The 24,998-nt window shown below is 40.0% G+C and overlaps 2 long non-coding RNA genes across 2 annotated transcripts in view; one reads left to right on the plus strand and one right to left on the minus strand.

Annotated features, from left to right (window-relative positions):
• The window catches only part of LOC105473526 (uncharacterized), a 52,957-nt gene extending 28,318 nt beyond the window's left edge, over positions 1-24,639 (plus strand). The window contains exons 2-3 of the long non-coding RNA XR_011615403.1: positions 1,914-2,030; positions 22,070-24,639. This is a non-coding gene — a long non-coding RNA (uncharacterized lncRNA). The remainder of the gene's footprint in view (positions 1-1,913; positions 2,031-22,069) is intronic.
• LOC105473525 (uncharacterized) lies at positions 9,210-18,623 on the minus strand. Its single transcript, XR_982279.2, has 3 exons — positions 18,577-18,623; positions 10,308-10,431; positions 9,210-9,327 (listed from the first exon to the last, which is right to left on the minus strand). It is a non-coding gene; the product is annotated as an uncharacterized lncRNA (long non-coding RNA).
• Positions 24,640-24,998: the final 359 nt, after the last annotated feature.

Consider the following 24,998-nt stretch of genomic DNA (forward strand, 5'->3'; position numbering starts at 1 on the left):
ACATCATACAAATGGCATCATACCCTATCTGTCCCTTTGTGATTGGCTTATTTTGCTCAGCATAATGTCCTCCAAGTTTATCCATGTTGTATCACGTGTCAGAATTTTCTTCATTTTAAAGGTTGAATAATATTTTGTTGTATGGATATACCACATTTTGTTTACCCATTCATCTGTTAATAGATATCTGAGTTACTTTCACCTTTTGGCTATCGTGAAAAATCCTTCTGGGAATGTGGTATACAAATATCTCTTTGAATTTTTTGATTTTAGTTATTTTAAAAGTAAATCTTGGTATTTGAATCTGAGCACAAGTAGCCTATGGTAGTGACCCTCAGTAACTGCCCAGGACTTTATAATAGGCAAATTTTGTCTTCTTTTTATTTTTGCTTCTTTCTACTTCTTTCTCATTTTTGTCTGTTTTTCTGTCTCTGTTTCTCTCTCTGGTGCATGCTTTTGTGTATGGGTAGGTAGGCAGAGAAGATGACTTCTACCCTCACACCTGTTTGTAAGATGATTAGTTTTTTTTTTTTTTTTGAGACAGAGTTTCACTCTTATTGCCCAGGCTGGAGTGCAATGGCGTGATCTCAGCTTGCTGCAACCTCTGCCTCCCGGGTTCAAGTGATTTTCCTGCCTCAGCCTCCCGAGTAGCTGGGATTCCAGGTGCATGCCACCACACCTGGCTAATTTTGTATTTTTAGTAGAGACGGGGTTTCTCCATGTTGGTCAGGCTGGTCTCGAACTCCCGACCTCAGGTGATCCGCCCGCCTCGGTCTCCCAAAGTACTGGGATTACAGGCGTGAGCTACTGCACTCAACCTAGGTGATTAGGTTTTACTAAAGAACAAATAGGACAGTTACCAAATACAGTTGTGGAGGAATTTACCACGTAGCTTAAGCTTTAGATTCAAGGTAGATCTCCTGTACAAGCTAACGTCTTCACGTGAGGTAAAGGTTTGAATTAAGAATAGATCCCCAGAATGTAATATTATTTTTATAAAATCAACTTAATGTCAGATTGTGCAAGCCTTCCTTCAAAAAGCAAAGTCATTTGAAACAATATGTTGTCTAGCTAAAACAGGGAAATGATCAGATTCAGAATCTGGAACATAAACCAACAAGGACCTCTAAGCACAGCTATGGAATTGTAAGCTATAGCATTTTAACTTAATTAAGAGGGAGAAGAAAACATGAAGTAAAGCTGTTTGAAGAATATAGAAAAGTGCATTTTGTATGCTGGAGTCCCATGGCTGCCCTGCGGGGCTCCCTGGTCATGAAGGTCCTCAGTTGCCTGGTGAGACCTGCACTTTTTGGAGTGACAAGGTTTCACCACGTTGGCCAGGATGGTCTTGAACTCCTGACCTCAAGTGATCAGCCCCCTCAGTTTCCCAAAGTGCTGGGATTATAGATGTGAGCCACCATGTCTGGCTTTTTCTGACTTTTTGATTATAGTCATCCTACTGAGCATAAAGTGATATCTCATTGTAGTTTTAATTAGCATTTATTTAATGAATAATGATGTTCATGGATGTATGTGCATGGGTGAGTGCGCACGTGCGTGTGTTTGTGTCTGTGTTTATGCTTACCGGCCATTTGTGTATATTCTTTGGAGAAATGTCCATTCAGATCATTTAAGTAGGAAGTCTTATTTTTTGTGTGTGTGCCGTGTACCACTTAGGAAGCCTGGTGAAATTTATGGATCCCTTTTTTGAAAGAATAGAATCACAAAGAATACTAACTATACTGAAATATGCTATTAAAGATATTTTAAAAAGCAAATTTGTGATATAGTATTTTACGAACCTCCTTATTAGCATTTTAAATAAACTAAACTAAGAGGCAGATTTCTTTTCTTTTCTTTTCTTTTCTTTTCTTTTCTTTTTTTTGAGACTGAGTTTCACTCTTGTCACCCAGGTTGGAGTTCAATGGCACGATCTTGGCTCACTGCAACCTCTGCCTTGCAGGTCCAAGGGATTCTCCTGCCTCAGCCTCTCAGTAGCTGGGATTACAGGCACCTGCCACCACGTTCAGGTAATTGTTGTATTTTTAGTAGAGACGGGGCTTCACCATGTTGGCCAGGCTGGTCTCGAATTCCTGACCTCAGGTGATCCACCAGCCTTGGCCTCCCAAAGTGCTGGCATTACAGACATGAGCCACTGCGCCCAGCCTAAGAGGCAGATTTCATAATGCCATAATCTGACGATAGTGAGGAATATTGACAGTATTTGGAGATATCTGCAACAACTGTAACAAGCTATAAAAATACTTTTAATTTGAGTTGATGACAGATCATAGATATGAATGTGTTGCCTATATTCATAATGGAAAAAAATACTAAATTTCAGTTAAAAGTTAATGCAAAAATGGTGCATTTTGCCCCCCTTCCAAGATCACAGATCCTCAAAATTCTATTTATCTCCATTTTTAGGGGGGCGGTGTCCATGGTTTGTAGATTAAGAAACTGTTACAGAATGATTGATGTGGTTCGGCTCTGTGTCTCCACTCAAAACTCATCTCGAATTGTAATCCCCACGTGTCGAGAGAGGGACCTGGTGGAAGGTGATTGGATCATGGGGGTGGTTTCTCCAGTGCTCTTCTCATGATAGTAAATTCTCACGAGATCTGATGGTTTAAAAGTGGCAGCTCCCCCCCTTGTTTGCTCTCTGTTCTGCCACCTTGTGAAGATGAGCCTTGCTTTCCCTTTCCCTTCTGCCATGATCGTAAGTTTCCTGAGGCCTCCTCATCCATGCAGAACCGTGTGTCAATTAAAGCTTTTTTCTTCGTAAATTACCTAGTCTCAGGCAGTTCTTTATAGTGATGTGAAAATGGATGAAGACAATAAATTGGTACCAGAAGTGGGGTACTGCTGTAAAGATAACTTGAAAATGTGGAAGTAATTTTGGAACTGAGTAACAGGTAGAGGTTGACACAGATTGGAGGGCTCAGAGGAAGAAAGGAAAATGTGGGAAAGTTTGGAACTTCCTAGAGACTTGTTGAATAGTTTTGACCAAAATGCTGATAGTGGTATGGACAATGAAGTTCAGGCTGAGGTGGTCACAGATGGAAATGAGGAACTTATTGGGAACTGGAGCAAAGGTCACTCTTGCTACACTTTAGCAAAGAGACTCGCTGCATTTTGCCCCTGCCCAAGAGATCTATGGAAATTTAAACTTGCGAGAGATGATTTAGGATACCTGGCAGAAGAAATTTCTAAGCAGCAAAGCATTTAAGAGGTTACCTGGCTTTTTCTGAAAGCATACAGTCATATGCGTTCACAGAGAGATGGTTTGAAATTGTAACTTATGTTTGAAAGGAAAGCAGAGCATAAAGGCTTGAAAAATTTGCAGCCTGACCATGTGGTAGAAAAGAAAAATTCATTTTCTGGGAAAGAATTCAGGCTGGCTGTAGAAATTTGCCTCAGTAGTGAGGAGCTTGGTGTTAATAGCTAAGACAATGGGGAAAATGTCTTCAGGGCATGTCAGAGATCTTTGCAGCAGCCCCTTCCATCACAGGCCTGGAGGCCTAGGGGGAAAAATAATCTCATGTTCTGGGCCCAGGGCCCTGTCGCTCTGTGCAGCCTGGGACATGGCCCCTTGCCTCCTAGCTGCTCCAGCCATGGTGAAAGGGGCCAACGTACAGCTTAGGCTGTTGTTTCAGCAGGTGCAAGTCCCAAGCCTTGGTGGCTTGCAAGTGGTGTTGGACCTGTGGATGTGCAAAAGACAAGAGCCGAGGTTTGGGAATCCCAGCCTAGATTTCAGAGGATGAAAGGAAATGCCTGGATGTCCAGGCAGAGGTCTGCTGCAAGGGGCAGAGCTCCCATGGAAAATCTCTACTAGCGCAATGTAGAGAGGAAATATGGGGTTGGAGCCCCCACACAGAGTCCCACTGGGGCACTGCCTGGTGGAGCTGTGAGAAGAGGGCCACCATCCTTCAGACCCCAGAATTGTAGATCCACTAACAACTTGTACTACATGCCTGGAAAAGCTGCAAGCATTCAATGCCAGCCTGTGAAAGCAGTCAAAGGGGATGGGTACCCCGCAGTGAGACCGTGGGAGTCCATCCTTTGCATCAGCTTGTCCTGGATATGAGACAAGGAGTCAAAGGGGATATAAGATTAAATGAGTGCCCTGCTGGGATTTGGTCTTGCATGGGGCCTGTGGCCCCTTTGTTTTGGCCAATTTCTCCCCTTTAGAATGGGAGCATTAACCCAATGCTTGTACCCCCACTGTATCTTGGAAGTAACTGATTTGCTTTTGGTTTTATAGGCTCGTAGGCGGAAGGGATTTGCCTTGTCTGAGATGAAACTCTGGACCTGGACTTTTGAGTTAATGCTGGAATCAGTTAAGACTTTGGGGGACTGTTGGGAAGGCATGATTGTGTCTTGAAATGTAAAAAGGACATAAGATTTGGGAGAGGCCAGGGTGTAATGATATGATTTGGCTCTACATCCCCACCTAAACCTCCTCTCAAATTGTAATCACCATGTATTGAGCGAGGGACCTGGTGGGAGGTGATTGGATTTTGGGAGTGGTTTTCCCCATGCTGTTCTCATGATAGTGAGTGAGCTCTCATGAGATCTGATGGTTTAAAAAAATGCTCGGCGGATCCCCCCACACCCCCCCCTCTCGCCACCTTGTGAAGATGTGCCTTGCTTCCCCTTCGCCTTCTGCCATGATGGTAAATTTCCTGAGGCCTCCCCAGCCATGCAGAACAGCAAGTCAACTAAACCTTTTATCTTCCTAAATTACCCAGTCTCAGGCAGTTCTTTATAGGAGTGTGAAAACCGATGAATACGACGATATAGCCCATTCCAGAACCATGACACCCATACAGGGAAGTATCAGAGGAACTCCAACCTCTCTCTTCTTCTACTGTTTGATTTCCTGCAGTGTCTTTCATTGACTTGACCCATTTGGAAGCCAGAAGGCAAAACGGTGGAGAATGAATGAGGGTGGGTGGGATTGAGGCAGTGGCGGTAGGGCACTAAGAATAATCAGCATGATAACCGAAAGACTAGTCATATTTGGCTCTCTGTTGAGTTTCCATACCCAGGAAATGAAACAAGATGAGGATCTTGCCTTCAAAATGGAATTGATTTGACAGCAATGTTTCCTAAAGTTACTTTCTTTGGAACATACTGGGAAACATTTCAACATCTATTCCTTATTTTATTTTATTTTTTTGAGAAGGAGTCTTACTCTGTCACCCAGGCTGGAGTGCAGTGTCATGATGTTGGCTCACCGCAACCTCCGCCTCCTGGGTTCAAGCGATTCTCCTGCCTCCCGAGTAGCTGGGACTGCAGGCGTGTGCCACCATAGCTGTCTAATTTTTTGTATTTTTAGTAGAGACGGGGTTTCACCATGTTAGCCAGGCTGGTCTCGAACTCCTCACCTCAGGCAATCCACCCTCCTGGGCCTCCCAAAGTGCTGAGATTACAAGCGTGAGCCACTGTGCCCTGCCCGTTATTTTGGTTTTGACACTCATAATGCATATTAGCCTGTTAAAGGCTTTGGGAAGACCTGCATTGAGGAAGCTAATTTCCCCAACTCTTGTGAGTGCAGACACTTTTCTCATTGCCCTCTTATTAACAGAGCTCTGCAAAGCATCATTTTGGGAAATGCCAGTTTAGAGTATAGTAATTCACACTCACAGGCAGTTATGGTCAAGGCGTTTGTATATCTATGATCTCATTTGATCTTCATAGCATCCCTTTCAGCTAGAATAGTGAGATTCAGAGAGGGTGGGTGACTTACCAAAGATCACACAGCTAGTTACTAGTAGAGCAGAAAATAGAAGAATCACTTCTGCTGGTGTCCACCACAGGGCTGTTATTCTTGTAACATAGGAAACTAGCTTTTTTGTTTTTTAAAGTGTCATTCTTTCTTCAGATAGCACCCAAATTAACCCAGTCACCAACTTTGCTATTTTGTGGGGAAGCTCTAAAGATAACTTAGTCAACAAACAGCCTCCTGACTCTGTGGTCTTGTTGCATCTTCTGTTTCAATTGCAAAAAGCTTTTAGCTTTTGATATGATGCCAGAAAATAATTTTAAGAAGAAAAGAAAAAAAATTCTGCAGTTTTTTTTTTTTTCTTTTTTGAGACAGAGTCTTGCCCTGTCGCCCAGGCTGGAGTGCAGTGGCCGGATCTCAGCTCACTGCAAGCTCTGCCTCCCGGGTTTACGCCATTCTCCTGCCTCAGCCTCCCGAGTAGCTGGGACTACAGGTGCCCGCCACCTCGCCCGGCTAGTTTTTCGTATTTTTTTTTAGTAGAGACGGGGTTTCACCGTGTTAGCCAGGATGGTCTCGATCTCCTGACTTCGCGATCCGCCCGTCTCGGCCTCCCAAAGTGCTGGGATTGCAGGCTTGAGCCACCGCGCCCGGCCAACAAATTCTGCAGTTTTTGTTTTCTTTTCTTTTTTTCTTTTGAGACGGAGTTTCACTCTTTCACCCAGGCTGGAGTGCAGTGGTGTGATCTCAGCCCATGGCAACCTCCACCTCCCGGATTCAAGCGATTCTCCTGTGTCAGCCTCCTGAGTGCAATTTTTCTTATTTGAAACCACCTCCCCAGAAAGTACAGTGGATAGGTTTCACCCCCATGCCTGCTTTCCGAGTATCTTTCTGCTTTTAGAAAAAGACTAGTCTAAAGAAGGAAATGCTCCATGTAATCACTCAGATGGGAGGGCTAACCCGTCTTTTCCCTCAATAACAACAGGCTTTCTTTAAGGGTTGAAATGCTTATAATACCGTTCATGAAATGTATAAAACATTTGGACATATTTGATTCTCTTAATAGTCGTGAGATAGGTGGGGCAGGCACCATGGTTCCATATCTCAAACAGGGAACCTGGGGCTTAGAGAGATCTTCTGAATTCCCAGCTAGCAAGAATGAAAGCTAGGACCTATAATTAGGAGGCCTGGCAACCCAGGCCAAGGGCCCTTCTTACTTGTGCAACACTGCTTTGAAAGTTGAACAACAAAGAACACAATAATGATGTGTAATTGATGTCCATAAGCCTGTGAGGAATGGGCAGGTGGGGAGCTGGGATATTTTGAGCTATGTTTTGAAGGAAGAAAAAGGCGTGGACAAAAAGGAAAGGGAGTTCCGAGGTACATTTAGTATACCATGCTGGTAATGGAGGACAGAGACTCTTAGTGCCCGGCTACCAGTTAAAGAATAAGCAGGCAACCAAATTAGGACAGTGGGAAGAGAGGAAGGCTGGTAGTTCATGATCTGCCACTAAATAGCTATAAGAGCTTAGGCTTGCTATGTGGCCTTTTTCCCGTCTATTAAATTAGTAAGAGGGCTGGACAAAATACATACAATATAAGGTACTCAGGAGCAGGTACAGAAGCATAAAAACTTTAAAAACTTTTTAAGATTTTATTTTAATAGTCCTTGGGGGAATTGGTGAGTTCTGCTTCCATGAATAAGTTACTTAGTGGTGATTTCTGAGATTTTGGTGCATCCGTCACCCAAGCAGTGTACACTGTACCCAAATGTGTACGGTGGACCCCAAAGTCCATTATATTATTCTTATGCCTTTGTGTCCTCATAGCTTAGCCCCCGCTTATAAGTGAGAACGTACAATACTTGGTTTTCCATTTCTCAGTTACTTTACTTGGAATAATGGTCTTCAGCTCTATCCAAGTTGCTGAAAATGCCATTATTTTGTTCCTTTTTATGGCGGAGTAGTATTTCATGGTGCGCGCGTGTGTGTGTGTGTGTGTGTGTATATATATATGGGGTGTGTGTGTGTGTGTATATATATATATATATCACATTTCCTTTATCTACTTGTTGGTTGATGGGATGTAAGCTAATTCCACATTTTTGCAATTAGCCATCCATTTTTGCTACCCAGACAACTACAGGCACAAGTTTCTTATGAAAACATGTAAGTGTTTGTGTGTTTCCCTACAAGTAGTAATATTCTATATACCATTATTACTTTTATTACCTAAGTATATATTTTTTATTTTATTACTTAACCACATTACCTATTCCTTTTAATGGCAAATCTGAGGAGTGAAGAAATGATATCTTGTAATTCTGGTTTTGTTGTTACGAAGAAGATTAAGCTTTTTTTGATATGTTTCAGAGCATCCCTATTTTGTATTCTGTAAACAGTCTGTTTATATATTTGCCCTTTTTGATTGATTTGCCAGAACTTTCTATATATTGGGAAAGTTAGCCCTTTGTGATACGATGTACATATATTTTCTTCCTAATTTGACATTTTTATTGTTGCTTTCTATGTTTTTATTGTTTTGTTTTTATGTTTTGTCATGCAGAGTTTCTTTTTCAATTTTGTGATAGTTAAGATTTTAATGGCTTTTGGGCTTTATATAATATTTTAAGGGAGGCATTACCCTTTCTAAGAAAAAAGGCTCATATTTTATTTTAGTTCTTTTATGGATTCATTTTACATATTTCAATTTTTCAATTTGTAATTTACTTTTATTATATGAGTTAGAGAACGAAATGTATCTATTTATTTTTCCACAGGGCTATCCGTTTTTTCCAATACCATTTACTTATAATCTATCTTTTCTCCTCTACTGAATTAAAGTGTCACCTTTATCAAATACTTGAGTTTGTTTCTGGTCTTTCCATTTGATTCTATTTATCTGTCTGTCTATTTCTGTCCTGGTATCACGTAACTTAAATTTCAATTTTTACAACGTATATGTATTGACTATCTGGAAAACTCAGCATCTTCTCTTTCAGAACTTTCCTGCCTATTTTTGTCCTGAGAGAAGCTTTTGGAGGGGCCTAATAAGGAGACAGGTTGACTAGTTTATTGCTCCATTCTCAGGTTGTGAGAGCTAATTTTTCTCTTTGGCTCTGCCTACCTTTGCCTGTTTCAAGTAATTGCTGAGTTAGTAATAATGAGTTATCCTTGAGCACGGTACTTTACCCCGGTTTTGATCTGCTTTTCCAGTGTTTTTACTGATTTTTCCTGGACTCAGGAAAGAGGGACTGGATAGCTTATTAGTAGTAGAGCTATGATGAGAACCTACGTTTTCCTGGCTCCGGTTCAGCACTTACCACTCTTATTACTACCAGGATGATGACTGCTATTATTACTACTACTATCGTCATCCCCACCCCCCTGCTTTTATTAAAATACAATGTGCCAGGTACTGTGCAAAATATTTTAAATTTATTATCCATTTAATCTTTATGCAGCTCTCAGAGGAGGTGGAATGTGTTTCTGTATCCACACCTAGCTGTTGGTGGTCACTACTGTATGCATTCCACCCTCAAACACATTCCCTTTATTGGCCATTTTCCAACCTCTGACCAGGAGCCCAGGCGTCCAGACTTCCTACAGCAGACAAATTGCTGTATGAGGGTGTTTTTATTTCCAAAGTTGTAAATTGCACCAAAATAGATTTTATACAATTTACAACGTGTCTGACAAGAAAACAGGTTGTTGCTGCCAAATCCTGATTTTTAATTGAAGCTCTATTTGAGTATGGGGGACAATAAATAGCCCTACCCATGGGGGCGGGCATAAGGCAACAGTAGAGGCATTTGGGAATGTCTTCTGAGAAGGCCAGAGGGCAAAGGGTCTACCGTTTTCTTAATGCTTTGCTTACTTGGGTTATTTTTGGAAATGCCTCTTAACGGGCTGTTGCTGGGGGAGTTGATGAATTCATGACTACCCATTTTGATAGTAATCAAATCACAAGGCAGCTCTACTGAGCTGCAGGGGCTGAGCTGGGGCTTGATTTGACATTAATTGGATTTGGTAATCCCTAGATCTCCTATGTTTGTTTTCCCCATGCCTGAGAAGTTATTATGTGCATAAGGCGGGGACTTCCCCATCTTGTTGAGGTCTTGGCTCAACGATGACTTGTTGGAGAAAGAGAATGTTGGCATTTTCACAGATTAGGTAAAGAAAGCCAGCACAGGCAGCTGTGGTCTGAGTCTTCAGCCACTCTGGTAGTGAATTAGCCTCATACACAGATAGCAATTGCTCCAGCATCCCTACGTCAGCAGGGGCTGAGGCTGCTAGCAGTTTCCAACAGGGGCGCATGTGTTGATGTGTATGTGAGGATGGTCATTGAGGCTGGTGTGCCATGTATGTCGAAGGGAGAGAGGAGAAACCAGCAATAACCAGGAGACAATGGCTGGAGTATGAGCCCTGGAGTTAATCAGAGTGTGATGGTGATGATTATCCCTGAAAGCTTTGTCCATGGAACTGCTGGGTCAGTGTCGTGGAAGCCTAGAAATATAAACACTTTTTTACATTTATACATTATCTCATTTGAAACTACAAAAGTACTGCAATTTGTTTCTTACTTCCAGATAACAGAATTGAGACCCAGAGATAATCACTTGCTCAGAGCTGCATGGATGATAAGTGAGACAAGCCCACTTAGTCATTTTCTGATCTTCAATTTCAGAATTTAATACAAAAGTCCTCCTGGAAATGAAAAATAGAAAAATTTATTTTTAAAATTTAGGTCAGACAAATTCAATTCAGTAGAGTTTGTATTTATTTGAGCAAAAGACTGTTCATGAATTGGGCCTGAATTGTCACGAACAAATCAGGAAAGGTTCAGGGAACTCCACTCGGCAACATGGGCAGATAGTATTTATAGACAATAAAAGGAAGTGACATACAGAGACAGCTTGACCGGCTACAGCTCTGTGTTGACCTGATGTGGGCATGGTGTGATGAGGCATTTACCTTTTATGGTTGTGGACCGATCAATTGGCAGCCTGTGATTGGCTGAAATTGGCTGCTGTGATTGGCTACGACTCAGCTACTTTTTACAAGAATATACTCTTGTTAGGTTGCAACGTGCTTGCATACTAAGTCAGTGAATTTGTCTGTTTTCATGCTGCTGATAAAGACATACCCGAGACTGGGCAATATGCAAAAGAAAGAGGTTTATTGGACTTACAGTTTCACGTGGCTGGGGAGGCCTCACAATCATGGCGGAAGGCAAAGAGGAGCAAGTCACATCTTACAAGGATGGCGGCAGGCAAAAAAGAGAGCTTGTGCAGGGCAACTCCCATTTCTTTTAGAGATGGAATCTGAACCTGTTGCCCAGGCTGGAGTGCAATGGTGCGATCTCTGCTCACCACAACCTCTGCCTCCTGGGTTCGAGCAATTCTCCTGCCTCAACTTCCCGAGTAGCGGGGATTACAGGCACCTGCCACCATGCCCAGCTAATTTTTGTATTTTTAATAGAGACAGGGTTTCACCATGCTGACCAGGCTGGTCTCGAACTCTGGACCCCAGGCGATCCTCCTGCCTTGGTCTCCCAAAGTGCTGGGATTACAGGTGTGATCCTTGGTGCGTGGTCACAACTCCTATTTTTAAAACCATCATCAAATCTTGTAAGGCCTATTCACTATCATGAGAACAGCATGGGGAAGACCTGCCCCCAAAACTCAATCATCTCCCACCAGATCCCTGTCACAACACATGAGAGTTACGGGAGCTACCAGATGAGATCTGGGTGGGGACACAGAGCCAGACCATATCAGTCAGGTTGCAGTTTGCTACATGTGGAGGCAACTTTAGGCCAAATTTAATTAAATTAAAAATTTCCCCTTTTGATAAGCATCTCAATTTTGAGACATTGACCCAACTTTGGGTATTGATGCCACTGTGTCATCATTATGGACTTGTTTGGTCTCAGTACAAATTCACAATTTATGACATCAAGTCAGTTAGATGATTCCTTATGTTCTGGTGTCTTCATTATTTTAACTGTAGTGAGACCATTTTATGCTGCATACAAACATTTAAGACTGTCTTCAGAGGATATGAGGCAAGAAAGAAACTATTATTCTGGCTATTTTGAGAACAATACTGGGAAGCTGAAGTATATTCCTTAAGAGGACCCTCCACAAATCAAACCAATCAAAATCAAATATATCAAAACGGAACCAGATGAGTAATTTTAACTAAGTAGTTTGTTTGCTGACTTCTTGCAGCTGAGTTTGTATCAGTTGCATGCACTCCTAGTCTGAAGCAATCATGTTATCTAAAACAAATTTAGCAAGAGAATTTAAAGAAGCTTGCTGGCCAACTGTAAACTGTGTGATAGAACAGCTATAGTAGCTAATGTCTGAGACAGATTTCTCATCATAGCTTTATTGACATTTATACCAAGTCAGGGAAGGAGCATTGTACCAAATGACATCCACTTAGAGAGATTTATGAGGGCTGGCAAATTTGTCTTCATTCCGCAGTGCAAACTCAGAGGTGTAGACCAGTGTTCAGTTTCCAATAGGCTATGGAGTGACAGTGATACTGTTAGAATACTTAATCCACATTGGCCCCTTATTTTCCACTATTGAGACATAGAGTTGCCCACACATAGAGTTGGTTGTTAAAATCTTCCACAGATAAAAATATATTCTAAAGGGATACAAAAGACAGTTTCTGTGGGACATCTTGTGCATTAGGGGTCACCAAAAAGGAAGCACTAGTAATATTTTTCTAAAGTTCCATTACTGAATCATTTAATGGTTGGAGGGTACCAATAATTAAGGGATAAGAGTTATACATTGGTCTACAAACTGTTAAATTATCTTTCTTTTGGCTTTCTTATGCTATAATTTAACTGCAAATTACAAAATTCTCAGGTATTATCTACTCTTAGATTTAGATAAAGGATTTGAATATATGAATCGAAAAAACCCTCTAGAAAGGGTGCAATTTGAACAATTAGTCAGACTTGGAATATCCGTGCAATTTGTTACAGGCTGAACCAGAGAATCTGTAAGATCATGTACAAATTTAGGTTTAACATGATACATCCAACATTAAATTTCTTACAGAAACTGTGGATTATGAAATCTTCAATATCATATGATTTTGTCATGTATAAACAGAACAAAAGAGTACCAGGAACAAATGTTTCATGGTGACAGAGAAGAGAAGTCTTGATGTGTGATCTTGAAAAACCTGTCCACACCTGAGATGCCACCTGCTTCTGAGAAGAAACCTCCCTAATCAGTTTTATCTTGAGACCCCCCATTGGGTATACAGTTCCAAGAATTTTGAGGGGTCCTCTTGGGTTGAGAGATGTGGATCTAAGACTTGAGGCCCTGAAGTTTTTCTGCAGAGAAGTACTTGGTATGGTCCCTCCCAGTGGAGTTCAAGGGCGGTCTTTTTCTGGTGTCTTTTTTAAAAGACCTAATCTTCTGGATTGTGAAAGGTCTGGTTGGCATCAGTTGGTGGATTACAAAAGGCTTCTTTTACCTGGTGAAAATATACTTTGGCATAATGCATCAAAACCTTGCAATATTGAGTCATTTCAGAGTTTATGAGAAGGAGACACATGGAGTTCTATTATTAGGGGCATAGGCCTTCCAGTAACTTTCATAAGGGGCCAATCTGTGTTTTCCGCTGGGGGTAGATCTGATAGCCATCAATCAGTAATACCTTTAACCAAGGCAATCTCATCAATTCAGTTAGCTTTGTCTGATGCCATTGTACTTGTAGTACCTTTTTTAAATGTTGTATAACTTGTCCATTGAAATAAATACCTTTATTATTAGATGTCTTCAGAAATGCCTCATCAGTAAAACACATCTTCTAATAACCTTTTAGCTACTAATGTAGCATCGTCTTTCTGAATGAAAAAACTTCTGTACAACCAGAAAACATGTATTAAAAGTAGCAGTTGAAGGAAATCCATCTGTAAGTGTTCAAATTATTCATCAGGTACTGGAAATGCACCACCGGAACGTTGTTGTCTTATCAGAATTATGGGTTTGACAAATCAAACGTGGGTTATTAACCATTTTAGCAGTTTTAGAATGACCATCCCACCAAATTTAATTTTCTTTTATTTTATCAGCTTCATAATGAGTCATAGAGTGCTTTTAATAATGGAAGTTTTTGGGGCCGGGCACGGTGGCTCACGCCTGTAATCCCAGCACTTTGGGAGGCCGAGGAGGGCAGATCACCTGAGGTCGGGAGTTTGTGAGACCAGCCTGACCAATATGGAGAAACCCCATCTCTACTAAAAAATGCAAAATTAGCCGGGCGTGGCGGCGCATGCCTGTAATCCCAGCTACTCGGAAGGCTGAGGCAGGAGAATCGCTTGAACCCCGGAGGCTGAGGTTGCAATGAGCCGAGATCACGCCATTGCACTCCAGCCTGGGCAACAAGAGTGAAACTCCGTCTCAAAACAATAATAATAATAACAATAATAATAATGATGAAGGAAGTTTTAAGGGCTCAGGAAGGAACAGGTGGCGGTCCAGGCTCCCCATGGGTCCATGCTTAACACTGAATTTACATCATCTTACGTTCCAGTTTTGTTTCTCCAGTTCAGGTGCATACCACTGTTTATTAAATAGGTTATCATAGGTAATTTGACTTGGATTAATTTGATGGAGTTTATTCAAATCACATATGTTAACAATTCCAGTACTGCCTGACATAGCATGAAAATTTGCCATATCATTTCCTTGGTATTCAATTAATTCATGTTGTGCTCGATGTAGGGTTAGCAGTTTTATGAAACCAATCCATTTTTTTGCATAAGAGTTCTGTGAATTCTTACCCAATCCGGTGGTCTGATCAGATTTCTGGAGATTTCATACCATTTCTGGAATGCGTGTTAATAACACATCCATCTCAATATAACTCAAGTAACGTTTAGCATTACTTATTATTTGACAATGCTTTCTATACAATTTCATATATCAAGCCAAATTTGTTTAATATTTCTCTTTATGTAAGGAAAGATATTATTTTAAGATGTTCCAAGGGCTCATCTGAAAATTCTTAAAATTAACTTAAGGTCAAGAGAAAGATTTAATTTAGAATTTGATTTTAGGGCATTTGTCAAAAATATCAAGGATTTAAAACACTTGATCAAAATAGGATGACAAGTCACTTGGAACAACAGGCATTCACTTAACCAGAGTGATAATTAAAGGCTTCAAAGGCGAAAACAGAAAATTACATAGCCAAGAAAAACCTTAGCTTTTTTAATAGAGAGGACTCAGTTTTCTTATATGATCCAAATCCTAATAAACACATCATGAAGTAGAGGAAATATCATAGTAAGACACAGAATCTTTTCACCTTGGTCAATTACCTAAAAGACTAAGAAAAGCCTTTCATATTTGCCCATTAAGAGCAAACCAATACTCCAAGAAAACCTTTTTTTTTTTTTTTTTTTTTTTTTTTACCAGAAAGGACCAAATTCTAGTTTTGTGTTAGTGATATTTTGATATTAATGCTCAAGTTTAAGAAAAACTAATAAATAATTCCCTTCTACTTATTTGATTAGCCAGTTTGACCACACATCAAATTTCTTTCACAAGATTCATCTTCCATAAACCTTCTACAATTTTCTTACCCATTCACTTTTTTGTCCTATGCTTTTCATCTTTCTCATTTGGAATAACCAGTCATTCCAATTTAGGATAAAAACTACTCTCTTTTTCCCTTAACAAAACAGAACATCCTCATAACTTATAGCTTTTTATCATGAAAAGCATATATTACCTTCCTTGTATACTTGCATATACAGTTGTTTCTTTTATTATTACTAGTAATTTTAGTTACATATATTAATTAGAATTTTTTACCCCATGACCTTAAGTTCCAGTGAACACCATGGTGCAAATAATTGTGAACTGTCTGTCACACCAGCAATTCTGAACCATAATAGCTAGAAGATATGTAGAAGCATGTGCTTTTTTTTTTTTTCTCTTTTTTTTTTTTTTTTTTGAGATGTAATCATGTTTTGTTGCCCAATCTGGAGTGCAGTGGTGCAATCTCGGCTCACTGCAACCTCTGCCTCCCAGGTTTAAGTGATTCTCCTGCCTCAGCCTCCTGAGTAGCCGGGATTATAGGTACCCACCACCATGCCTGGCTAATTTTTGTAATTTTTTTAGTAGAGATGGGGTTTCCCATGTTGGCCAGGCTGGTCTCAAACTCCTGACCTCAGACGGTCCGCCGGCCTCGGTCTCCCAAAGTGCTGGCATTACAGGCCTGAGCCACCGCGCCTGGCCCACATGTGCTTTCTTACAGTATAGTTTGTTAGAGTGGCACAGAACATGTTTACTAACAGTCTTGAATATTTTTAGTCTCGTTGTAATAAGAAGTTGTTTGTAGAGGAGGCAAAATTCTATCTCTATCCTCTTAGCTTTTCTATTTTCTAGGCCTGAGAATTAAATTGTTGTTTGTACAGACTTTCCTCAGTGTCAACTTTCCATTCCTGATAAGAATGTTAGAACCTTTTGGCCAGGCGCAGTGGCTCACGCCTGTAATCCCAGCACTTTGGGAAGTCGAGGCGGGCGGATCACGAGGTCAGGAGATTGAGACCATCCTGGCTAACACGGTGAAATCCCGTCTCTATTAAAAATACAAAAAATTAGCCCGGTGTGGTGGCGGGCGCCTGTAGTCCCAGCTACTCAGGAGGCTGAGGCAGAAGAATGGCGTGAACCCAGGAGGCAGAGCTTGCAGTGAGCCAAGATTGCACCACCGGACTCCAGCCTGGGAGACAGAGCAAGACGCTGTCTCAAAAAAAAAAAAAAAAAAAAAAAAAAAAACTTGGAAGTGTATCTTGCTTGCATCTATTTGACTCACTTGTTGTTTCTTTTTAATAATTATGCTTGGATTTCTCATAAATATGAGACATTAAACAGCTAGACATCATCTTATGTTATTTTTCTTGCCGATAAATTTTGTAATATAGAGATAACGAAAGCTTATTTCCAGCAAACCTAATTAGGAAAAGTTGTGTGTTTGTGTTGTATTTAATGGTGACGACTCTGAAGATAAGCCTGTTATAATAAAACTAACAATATTCTTATTTACCGAAAATTACCCAAGTCATATGAACTTGAAAAGCATCTGGGCTAGTTCTTATTTTTCCAAGAGAATACTTGATTTATATAAGCACTTAATTTTCTTTAAGCCAAACAAATAGGGCTCTTTTATAATTTAATTTTGGTGATATCATAAGGAGATAGAAAAAGATCACATTTAAATTATACATACAGACATACATAAACATATAAACAGAAACAGATCTTAGAGTTTTCATTCTAAAATTTTAGCCATGTGCCAGGTACAAAAAAACAAACACTTTGAATGCCTGGATTCAGCTTCCTTCCTTCCTTCCTTCCTTCCTTCCTTCCTTCCTTCCTTCCTTCCTTCCTTCCTTCCTTCCTTCCTTCCTTCCTTCTTTCCCTTCTTCCCTCCATCTCTCCCTCCTTCCCTTCCTTCCTTTCCTCCTTTTCTCCCTTCCCTTCCTTCCTTCCTCTCCTTCCTTTCCTTCCTTTCCTTCCTTTTCTCCCTTCCTTTCCCTTCCCTTCCTTCCTTATGTCTTTCTTTTCTTTCTTTTCTTCTTTCTTTTTCTTTCCGTTTCTCACTTCTTCCCTTCCTTCCCTTCCTTCCTTTCTCTCTTTCTTTTTCTTTCTTTCTTTCTCTTTCTTTCTTTCCTTCTTTCTTCCTTTCTTCCTTTCTTCCTTTCTTTCTTTTTCTTTCTTTCTTTCTCCTTTCTTTCTTTCTCTCTCTCTCTTTCTTTCTTTTTTCTTCTTTCTTTCTTTCTCTTTCTGTCTTTTGTCTTCTTTCTTTCTATTTGTTCTTTTTCTTTCTTTTGTTCTTTTTTCTTTCTTTCTCTCATTTAGGGGGTACAAGTACAGGTTTCTTACTTAAATGCATATATTGTATAGTGAGGAAGTCTGGACTTTTAGAGAACCCATCATCTGAATAGTAAACGTTGTACTCATTAGGTAGTAAAGCGTGGATACTTCTAATCTTGTTTTATGGTCAGAGATTGGTTCATCCTTTTTATGTTTGTTTGGTTTCAAGATTGACTGATGGACCAATTAGTTGTGTATTTTTCTTCAGTAAAGCATTTTAGAGCATAGCAAAGACAATGACAATGGGAAAGAGGTAGACAGATTTGGCAAACCATATGGTCAGTAGGTATTTAAGAGGAGGGGCTTCAGCTGACAGGTTTCCATTGGAGAAGCAGGATCAAAATGAGAAGAGAGAGGACTAGTTCATATATTTTCATGATTCAAGTGTCAATTAGACAGGATCGAAAGAGGGATCTTTTGAACTTGATTTGAAAAACCTCACCACAGGAATATTACTTTTTCTCTCTGAGATATTGGTTGATCATCGTCCCAGGAGTGAAGTCCTTGAGTGAATACCTCTAATGGGGAAATAGTCCAGGCCAAAGGGAATGGGTACATCATATAACTGGTATGAATGTGGACTATTTATTTTTCAATGGCCTGGCTATTTACAATAAGGACAGACATCTTGGGGCATAGGGTACTTTAGTATAGGATTTTTCTATTTCTCTATTTGGGCTTAAAATATGTATGAGGAGGTCCTCTTGGTCTCTGTAGCTGTTGTAACTCTAAAGGTATGTGCCTGCTTGTCTTTTGTAAGCATTATTCCCCACTGTGGCCACTGTAACTCTAAGTTACCTGTGGTAAGGCTCACATAGTTCTAGGCCCATAGTTCTTATACATGAAATTGGCTGGAATTCCAGATAGAGAAGTTCTGGCTCCTTTTATCCAGACCAACCCATGATTCCCTATCTTTAAATAGGGAATTACTTACCTAATGAACCTAATTCAGTTTCTGTCTGACCTAGTTGGAAGCCTGAGGACTTGCTACAGAACCCAGTTCTGTTTCTATGGCAACTTTCAAACATAGTCTACACTTAAAATGCTCAAATAAATTCTTCTGAAAGAGATCAAAACCCAGGTTTGTGGAGCTCCAACTGGAGAGACAGACAACTCTTCCATGACCCCAGTTGCTGAGACAGATCAGTGGTCACAGTGAGCCCTGTGAATACTTCGCTTGGTCACTGAGCGCTCCTGGAGTTTGCTGGAGGTCTACTTCCAGTCCCACTTCTAACGACAAACTGTTAAAGGAAAAACTGTAGACAAATTAAATTCAAGACAGTTTACTCAAGCAAAGAACAATTTATGAATTGGGCAGCACTCAGAACCGGCAGAGGTTCAGAGAGCTCCACCCAGCAGTACAGCCCACAAGTGAGCAGGCAGTATTTGTAGAGAGAAAAAGGAAAGGTCATACAGAAATAGCTTGATTGCTTTGTTACAGCTTATGCTATACCTTATTTCGACATGGTGTGATAAAGTATTTGCCTCATGTGACTATGAGCTGATCAGTTGGCAGTCTGTGATTGGCTGAGACTCAGCAACTTGTTACAAGAATATGCTCTTAAGTTAGGTTCCAACCTGTTTACACACTTAGGCTGCAGTTTGCTTTAGTTTATACTTAATTTAATTTAACATACCTTTAAAACTAATCTGTTCTCCCAACCCAGTGTCTTCCACAAATTCTATACAAGGAAGGATTCAAAATTAATACAATGACCTTATTTAACACAAATTTATTGATCACTTTCTGGGCTCTGGCACTACGTTAGTTGTAGGTTGTGATACCACAAGATGTGACATATTTTTAAGATTTTTTCATGGGGACTTTAAAAGTCCATATATTAAAATATCTGATAGAACTGTCCTCCAATTATTGTTCACATATTTTAAAACCATTTACTTGTCCAGAAAATTACTGAAACTCTTTGTGAACTTCAGAGGCTATGGTCCATTCTATGGAATAACATTGATGATGGGAGATTTTAATCTTTTAAGGGTGGGTTTGAGTTTTGAAAGCCCACAAAATCATTTCAAGCTAAGTCTAGTAAATAAAGTAGATAACATGATTTTTGTTCTTAAGAAAATGTGCTGTTACAGCAGACAATGTTTTTCTTGTGTGCTTTGTGGGTGTTTCTGAAGGTGATTCTTAGTACTTTACTAACTGAGGAAGATTAGCAAGTGTGTAAAATGGTGAAAACATTCATTTAGAAAAATGAATTCTGGTGTGTTTGTAGTAAAAAGTCAGTACAGTCAACCCTTGAGCAATACAGTTTTGAACAGCACAGGCCCACTTATATGGGATTTTCTTCTGCCTCTACTACTCCTGAAACAGCAAGACCAAACCCTCCTCCTCCTCTTCCTCCTCAGCCTACTTAACATGAAGATAACAAGGATGAAGATCTTCATGATAATTCACTTCCACTTAATAAACAGTAAATATATTTTATCTTCCTTAAGCTTTTCTTGATAACTTTTTTTCTCTAACCTACTTTATTGTAAGAATATAGTACACATGTAACATATAAAACATGTGTTAATTGACTGTTTATGTCATCTGAAAGGCTTCTGCTCAACAGTAGATTATTAGTAGTTAAGTTTTGGGGGAGTCAAGTTATACATGGATTTTTGGCTGTGTGTGGGTGGTTGGGACCTCTAGCCCCCAGATTGTTCAAGGGTCAACTGTATGAATACTGCTATAGTTATATCCGTGCTTAGAATTTAGAAGATACCCCTCACCTGAGAATCAAGGGCTAAGGCCCCTCCAATATTTAGAAGTTGGACAAGGAAGGAACCAGCAAGGGATCCTGAGGAGGAGGAATAATCAATGATGTAGAAAGAAAACCAGGAAAGGTTTGTGTCATTGAAGCCAAGAGAAATTTGCATTTTGAGATCTAGCAATATAGAGATATGCATTGAGAGCAATTTCAGTGGAATGCACAGATCAAAGGTCAGATCTGTATGATGTTTAAATATAGATTATATTTTCAAAAATCAGGCTGAAAAGAGAAGAAAGTTAGGATGATATATATATATATAAAAGGTAGACTCTGTGTCAAGAAAGGGATTTTATAAGCATAAGAGAAAACTGAGCATATTGAAAAAATAGGAGGAGAAAATAGGGAGAGGGTGATAATATGAGATAAGAATAGATAATTGATATAGGAGATCAGCTAGAACAGAGAGGAGACGCAATCACGTATATGGAGGAGAGGGAAGTTGAATTTGATAAAGAGGAGAGTCAGATCATTCCTTTAATCTGGGGGTTGAATGTGTAGATTTGCTGTAAATCTAACAGTTGAGGTTGATGGTCTCAGTTTTCTTGGTGAAGTAGGAGGCAAAGTTTTTAAAGTGGAAAGTTAAGTTTTGGTGGAGGGCATGAGTTAGGTGTAAATGTTTTGTAGATTGCTAATGGAAATAGGAGACAAAGCTGCCTGAGGAAAAGAGAATGGTATCTTGGATCATCCTGAATGTCCAGTTGAACTTGGAGTCTGGAAATGACAATTGTTCATTGACATTTTTTTCATAATGTTTAGCAGCTCAGCAATGGAGCTGAGGAGGCAGATTGTGGGATTATAGTCTTGCTGCGTGGGTTTAGTGAAAGAACAGTGGTACGTGAAGCTGCAGGTGATGAATAAAGAATGTTTCAGATGATCAATAATATAATCTAGGCAGGACTGGGAAGTAACAAAAACTGTCCGAGGGGTCTAGGGGCCCTAGGACCTCTTTTGAAAAAGGGATAATAAGTCAGAAGAGTCTGTATAAAGACAACTTAAAAACAAATTGTTCTCCACCTGCCTCATCGGGTTATCATAAGGAATAAAGGAGTTAATTCATGCACAGTGCTTTGACCACTGCCTAGCACATCAGAAGAGCTGAGAAAAGGTTGGCTGTAGTATCAGATACTATTGGTGTCTAGCTCTACTGTCCCCTTCCCCCCTTTGACTTTAACTGCAGCTCTGGAAGACAGTTCTAGAGAATATCCATGGCCTCCCTGATCCCCGATTCCACCTCAAGAGCCTACAGGGCCATGTCCAAAGCATCAAGAATTTTATCACCTTGTGCCTAGATGCAGATAGGAAATGGGGGCGTACTGTAGTTGTATGTAAATGCCCTGCCTCCTGTCTTCCCATTGGAGGTGCATTCTAGAGGGCTTCTCAGATGGTCTCTGTCAGGATTGATTTGAGCTACCCACAAGGGTAATGAGCTAATATCATATACTGTGTAGGCATTTATCCTTTCTGCTTGTCTCTTTCCCTGCTTGTGAAATCATATGGCAAATACACTGATTACACTTAAGTCTTTGTAATCCTGCTTTTAGGGTGACATGGGGTGGGGGAAAACCAAATTAAATGAACTATTTTAATTGTTGCTATTGTTATTGTTAATATGAATATTTCATTGTGATCTATGATTATTATCTATTCTAGACATTTAGAAATTTTTACAAGAACTAATGGACAGACAAGAACCTAAGTCTGAACATCTAAAAGGCTTGCAAAGAATCAAGCAAATTTCTTGAAAGACACCAACACTTATTAGACCTACCTTCGTCTACCGTCGTGAACTGAAGATCAAGAAAAATATTCCAAGAGGCATTTGGACAGAAAAGCATGTTGACCCCACAGGAGCAGAAATTGAACTGCATTCAATATTTTCCTCTGCAATGCCTAATGGCGGGAGAAATAACATGGTACCAGAAGAGCTTCAAAGGAAAAAGACTACCCTCTAAGAAACCTGTATTTAGGAAGTTGTTTAAGTGAAAGGGAAGTGGAAGAAATATTCTTAGATGTGCAACTCACTGTTATAACCCTCTCAACAAAGTCCTCGAAGACCTGATTTAACTGGCAGTGAATGAATCTAAATACAGAGCTGTGGGATGTGAGAGTCACATCAGTGACCACTGAAACAAGTACAAAGAAAATTAAATCTAGATGATTGTTTTATATATAATTATAAAACGGAATAAAAGTGTAAAATGCAACTCTTGGAAGAGGATATTTATAGTATAAAAATGGCCTAATTATAATAATTTGAGCCTAATGTTTTGCCATACAAAAATAGAAACGAAGGAGATAGAATGGTAGGAGAAAACACTTATTTCCTCATTGTTCCCAAGAGGGATATTATTTAACTCTTGATAAAGATAACTGGAGATACAAACAGGATGTATCCTTTCTAAATTACTAAAAGAAAAAAAAAAAAAGCAAAGAAAATAAATTCCATGTAACAATCATACTTTATGTAACACATGGAAGTTTTTGGTCTTTAATCTTCTTATCTCCAGAGACTGCTGTGACTCCTCATCCACTCTGTATCATAGCATCTCCTCCACATCATTAATGCAAGGCACCCCATTTCTGACCACAACTTCCTTCTTTTCCTTCTTGGCTTTATTTTTATTTATGTATTTATGTATTTTTTTTTTTTTTTGAGACAGAGTCTCACTCTGTTGGCCCAGGTTAGAGTGCTGTGGCGTGATCTCAGCTCACTATAACCTCTGCCTCCCAGGTTCAAGTGATTCTCCAGCCTCAGCCTCCCAAGTAGCTGGGATTACAGGCACCCACCACCATGCCTGGCTAATTTTTGTATTTTTAATAGAGACAGGGTTTTGCCATGTTGGCCAGGCTGGTGTTGAACTCCTGACCTCAGGTGACCCAACAGCCTCAGCCTCCCCAATTGCCTCAGCCTCCCAAAGTGCTGGGATTACAGATATGAGCCACTGCGCCTGGCCACCATCTTGGCTTTTTAATTGCAACCACTGAAATAGATCTTGATTTCATTGCGACCTCTAGCTTCTTTATCTTCAATTTTCCCCATCCTTCAGCCCTCCCCTTTCTTCAGTTTTCTACCTATCCAGGTTAGATTTCAGAGTCCATTTTTTCAGTGATACTACTGCCAAAATCCTAAACTCCCTCGCCCCTTCGGGCTTTTGTCAGACCCCATTTGGCTGAAGTCCATTTCTAGAGCAACCCACATTGTGTGCTGTCTCTCTTCTTACATTTAAGCAGCTGGAGAAAAACACAACAGAGCAAATTCTACCATCATACATTCATGAGAATCCATTCTGAATGGGCACCGCAGTGCCAGAATCCTTCAGACATTTCTGGTCAACCTACAGTCCAGCAATCCACAATGACCATTCTAGAACTTATCTAGCTTCCTTAAACACCCAACTTTCCTACCCATCAATGGATGTCTTTATTCATATTTCACAGAGATAATAGACACTGTCACATATGGCCACTCCCCCAACTCCACACTCCCAAATCCTGCTGCCAAACTCACTAACACAACAGCATCTGTACATATCTGGTCCTCCTTCCTGCCTATTCCATAGAGCAGCTGTTTCTCTTTCTGAAAGAGATCAACTCCTTACATGTGCTTTAGACCCTATCTACTTTCTCCTTCGCAGGAATCTTATAATCTGGGTGGCACTGTATCTCCCGAATATCCAATCTCTTTTCAATCTCATCAATTGCTTCAACTTGTAAGTATTTAAAAAATTATATTCAGCTTTCAAAAAAAAAAGGAGGAAATTCTGTCATTTGGGACAACATGGATGAAACTAGAGGACGTTATGGAAAATGAAATAAAGCAGACACAGAAAGAAAAATACTACATGGTCTCACTTACATGTGGAGTGTAAAAAAGAACTCATAGAAGCAGGAAGTAGCATGGTGGTTACCGGGGCCTTAAGGAGTTGGAGGGTTGGGAAGATGTTGGTCAAAGGACACAACATTTCAGTTAGGAGGAATAAGTTCAAGAGAGCTATTGTAAAACATGGGGACTATAGTTAATAACAATGTATTGCATTCTTGAACATTGCCGAGAGAGTAGATATTAAGTGTTCTCACAACAAAAATGATTAGTGTGTGAGGTAATGCATATGTTACTCAGCTCAATGCAGCCATTCCACAATGTGTACAAGTTTCAAAGCAACATGTTGTGAATGATAAATACATTTTTTTGTCAATCAAAAACTAATAAATAAAAGAAAATAAAAATAAATGGAGAGATATTATAAAAAATTCTACTGCATGAATAGTTACTAATTCCAGTGCTTTGTATTCCTTTGTGGAAAGGTTTTCCAATCATGGCACTATTGATGTTTTTTTTTTAGTGATGGAGTCTTGCTCTGTCACTCAAGCTGGAGTGCAGTGGCACAATCTCAGCTCACTGTAATCTCTGCCTCCTGGGGTTCAAGCCAATCTCCTGCATCAGCCTCCTGAGTAGCTGGGATTACAGGCGTGCGCCACCACACCCGGCTAATTTTTGTATTTTTAGTAGAGATGGGGTTTCACCATGTTGGTCAGGCTGGTCTCGAATCCCTGATCTCATGATCTGCCCGCCTCAGCC

The sequence above is a fragment of the Macaca nemestrina genome, chromosome 17 (genome assembly GCF_043159975.1).
Source record: "Macaca nemestrina isolate mMacNem1 chromosome 17, mMacNem.hap1, whole genome shotgun sequence".
Classification (NCBI taxonomy): Eukaryota; Metazoa; Chordata; class Mammalia; order Primates; family Cercopithecidae; genus Macaca; species Macaca nemestrina.